General features: G+C 39.4%; 1 non-coding gene across 1 annotated transcript; it reads left to right on the forward strand.

The window, feature by feature from the left end:
- Nucleotides 1-3,586: 3,586 nt before the first annotated feature.
- Nucleotides 3,587-3,693, forward strand: LOC131593777 (small nucleolar RNA R71). Its single transcript, XR_009281158.1, has one exon. It is a non-coding gene; the product is annotated as a small nucleolar RNA R71 (small nucleolar RNA).
- The last annotated feature ends 875 nt before the right edge of the window (nt 3,694-4,568 follow it).

Raw genomic sequence — 4,568 nt, forward strand, 5'->3', positions numbered from 1 at the left:
ATGAACTGGGGCCATGGAACATTCGCACCGCCATCCGGTGGATTCACTTGTGGAGGCCGTGTGGGGGGTCGACCACGAGCCCTGCGTCCGTCTGCCATGTTCCTGGAGGTCATCAAAATGGGATTAAGTTGATCAGGCTCAATACCATAGTCATAACACAACAAAACTCATGTGAACACAACACATCTTGGACAGAAAGAAACACTTATAATATCTCATGGCTAGGTCGAGGATACAACCTGCTCTGATACCAACTGTAACACCCATATATAAATACATACATCAAAGCATATAGGTATACATGAATCCAAGTATTTGGTACAAAAAATACTTATAAGTTCCTAGTCAACATATTATACATATTAATGCCCTAATACAAAAGTTCTACCAATGGCATAATACATACAAGATGTTCAAAAGTAAATACTAAGAACTAGATCAAACAATGATTACAAAAGAAATCCACAACGGAAGCTTCGCCATATCCAAAAGAAACATAAGGAATAAGGAAATCAAACCGCTTTCTCCTTACCCTTCGTGGAACCTGTAGTACCTGAAATCAATATATAATGGGGTGAGATACAAAATCTCAGTGAGTTCCCTATCCTATGGCTCCTCTCGGCTTTACAAGGTTCTAGTCTATCAATCTCAAGTCAAAAAGGAACTAGACCTTGAGTCACACACTAACATTATATGGAATCATACATAGAGTTCAACAACTCAACCACAATATTACTAATCGAAAAACCGTTACCAAGGTATCCCTCTATTCCCTTCCCCTTCTACGTCTAGGAGGTGGCACGAGTCATGGATCCTTTGGGAAATCTTGACATACGAAATGGATTCGGACTCATGAGCCTTCCCTCATGAATCGTCACTTCACATGGCCCGTACACCATCACAAGTCTCTACCCTGTTAGGTTCCATTCATACACAAAAGCGGGAATCAAACCTGCCAAGATTAATAGTGCCTCTCTGCACATGGAATGCCTATTAGCATTCAAAAGAAAATAAAGAAATAAGGAAATAAAGTAGTTCCGATTAGTACATCATACAATTGTGATTGCTCACGCAAATCACAAGGCCTGTTAGCCTTTCTTCATAAAATTCTAAATACACGTATGTTCCATATAATGTCTCATCCTAGGTTTTCTTTGTTAAGTTACACATACCTAACAAATCCTAGTTTTCCCTCACTTATACTTTATTCACATAACAATGAAGTTATCCAAACCTCTTTGATATAAACATATATAACAAAGGTATACTAATCCACCTGCAATAAAACTCAACCAAACAATTATCATCATTGACTATAACAAATGGCAATTTATCACAATTATAGAGTACATGTTCATCATACCAAATGCATACCGTTCACATGGTTCCGAACGATAAACAACCCAAGTAATCAAGAAACTCCCGACTCTCGATTAAATAATTCCCCTTTTGTTCCCAAAACCTACACTACTAGAAAGTACATGCTTCTAGCCTCCTACTGCTTCGAACGACGATTAAAACAGAGTTACGGTTCAAAAGTTATGGTCGAAACAATTTATCTCAACAAAACTAAATTTTGTTAAGAAAAGGCTTCAGTTTGCGCTGCCACAGTTTTTCGCGCCGCCAACCTCAGGCAGTGGCAAACCTCACAAAAATCTCATAGTGTTCGCGCCGCGAACCCTTGTACGCGCCGCGTACTGATGGCATAACCAAAACCCCAAAATTCTTCTGCATGGTTCGCGCCGCTATCTATAGTTCGCGCCGCGAAGCGCGCGAAAACAGAATTTCCAGCTCTGTTTTCTTGCTTACTCCCATGGTTCAATCCAACCATTTCCACATCTAAACCTGTTCCAGACCACACTAAAGCCTAGAAACAACATACACATGGTACACTTGTGATTTACAACACTCAATCATGAACATTCAAGATTTGATTCAAAAAACCTAAGTTTTCTAATAAAAACCCCAAATGCAAAACTTATGATTTCCATCCATAAATCAACGACTATAAGTTTTTAACTAGAACCCACCTCGATTACGAGTCGTTGATGACAAAGATGAGTCGATTTGGCGGAGAAATGATGAAGATCCAAGCTTTTTCCTCTTTTCTCCTCTTGCTCTTCCTTCTCTCTACTTCTTCTCTCTAACTTTGCCTTTTGTTGTAGAATGAAGAAGAAAAGCAAAAAGGAAGGAATATAATAAAAAGTCTTAAGTTAATACTACTAACTTAAATGTCTAAAAGTATCTCTAATGCACCAATAATAAAACCTCAGTGTCAGCTAATAGCATTAGAGCATATTATTAAATACGGGGTATTACAATGGAGAAACTACCAGGATCTTTTAGTTTGGGAGGCATGTTATTTTGAATGATGGCGCTACATTATGCGGTAAGCGTTACGGTTTCGTTATCCTCGAGTTTCTTTTTGTTTGAAAGAATTTCTTTTAAAAATTTAGCATATGAAGGCATCTGAGTTATAGCTTCTGTGAAATGTATGGTTATGTTTAATTGTTTCAGAAGTTCTATAAACTTTCTAAATTGCGCTTCAGTTTTTGATTTAGCCAATCTCTGAGGGTAAGGAATAGGTGGCTTATAAGGTGGTGGTGGTACGTAAGGTTTCTCTTTTTCAGATTCCACTTCGGTCGTTTTCATTTATCTTAACGGGTTGATCATCAGTTGATGTCTTTTTGGTTTCCTTCGGCTCTTGTTGTGACATGGGTGCGTTTTGAGTTCTAGGATCGATAGGTCCATCGTAGTTTGTTCCACTTTGCAGTGTAGTCGCATTCGCATGTCCTTTAGGATTAGGTTGTGGTTAAGCGGGAAACGTGCCAGCAGGGGCATAAGTAGGTGCTTGTTGTTGAGCTACTTGGGAAATTTGTGTTTCTAGCATTTTGTTATGTGTAGCTTAAGCGTCTACTTTGTTTGCTAATTGTTTTAGTTGCTCACTATTATGAATGTTTTATTTAGGAAGTCCTTGTTAGTTTGTTTTTGGGAAGCTATGAAGTTTTCCATCATGATTTCTATATTTGACTTCCTAGGGGCATTTGGAGCAGCTACAGGCGCTTTTTGATAGCCAGGTGGGACAGCAGGTGCTTGTCCAGGTGCGTACAACGCATTGTTGTTCTTATACGAAAAGTTTGAATGGTTCTTCCATCCAGGGTTGTACGTGTTTGAGTAAGGGTTTCCCTGAGCGTAGTTCCCTTAATCAGATGGAATACCAGTTAGAAGTTGGCATTCAGCAACGACATGTCCAATTAATCCATATATCTCGCAGTTAGGTGCTACAGCAGCTGCGGTGGCTGCAGGAGTGATGGTTAAGTTCTCAATCTTTTGAGTTAAAGCGTCTACTTTAGCGTTAACGTGGTCTATACCACTTACTTCGTACATTCCTCCTTTGGTTTGGGTTTTCTCTACATCGGTTCGTTCTCCTCCCCGTTGATAATGGTTATGTGCCATGTTTTCTATGAGGTTATATGCTTCATCATGAGGTTTGTCCATCAGAGCTCCGCCAGCAGCGGCATCTATAGTCATTTTAGTGTTATAAAGTAGACCACCATAAAAGGTATGGATGATCAGCCATGGTTCGAGTCCATGATGAGGGCATAGCCTTAGCATGTCCTTATATCGTTCCCAAGCTTCGAAGAGTGATTCATTGTCTTTTTGGGTAAATCCGTTGATTTGACCTCTTAGCATAGCAGTTTTGCTAGGCGGGAAATATCTCGCTAAGAATACTCTCTTCAATTCGTCCTAAGTTGTTATGGAGTTAGAGGGTAGGGATTGAAGCCATGCTCTAGCTCTATCTCTCAAGGAGAAAGGAAAAAGACGTAATCAAATAGCTTCGGGACTAACGTTGTTAGCTTTGATAGTGTCGGCGTATTGCACGAACACGGATAAATGGAGATTAGGATCGTCTACAGGGCTTCCAGAGAATTGGTTCTGTTGGACAATGTTGAAGCAGGCATAGCGGCAAGCAACAAAAGATTTGGAAATATTGATCCGGGAATTATCGTCCTCAGAGATGGAGAGATGCCATTCAATAGTTTATATAGTTTCGAGCTTGGGTTTGAATAACAAAAGTATAAGAACGGAAAAGTAAAATATGAACATAAAAAGAATTCATTCTTTGGAAAGATAAGACTTATCAAGCTTTGCATATGATCTACTTCTTACAAACATAAACTTGTCGACCAGTTATACTCAACCTACGATACTCATCTATGTTATCACGTATCTCTCACATAAGCGTCCATCTCTGGAGCACAAACGAGATCATCTCACAACTAAGGTTATCTCTAACGCGAAGTCACGAGAACATCTGTGTTCTCGCGTCGGCGATCTCTCGCACGCCGCTCAAACACGAAAGCATTACGAACGGATACAAAAGTGATTGTCGGCTCTAAATCTATCTCTAGAGTTCAGAAACTAATAGATAATTATCCCAGATAAAGATTCAAGCAGTTTATCTCTAAAGCAACCTAAATCCCTCGCACAGAGCAAAAATCCAGAATAACAATCAACATAAATTTGTAAAGCAAGTTTTATATAACACCATGATCAACAAATATACA

The sequence above is a fragment of the Vicia villosa genome, linkage group LG3 (genome assembly GCF_029867415.1).
Source record: "Vicia villosa cultivar HV-30 ecotype Madison, WI linkage group LG3, Vvil1.0, whole genome shotgun sequence".
Taxonomy (NCBI): Eukaryota; Viridiplantae; Streptophyta; class Magnoliopsida; order Fabales; family Fabaceae; genus Vicia; species Vicia villosa.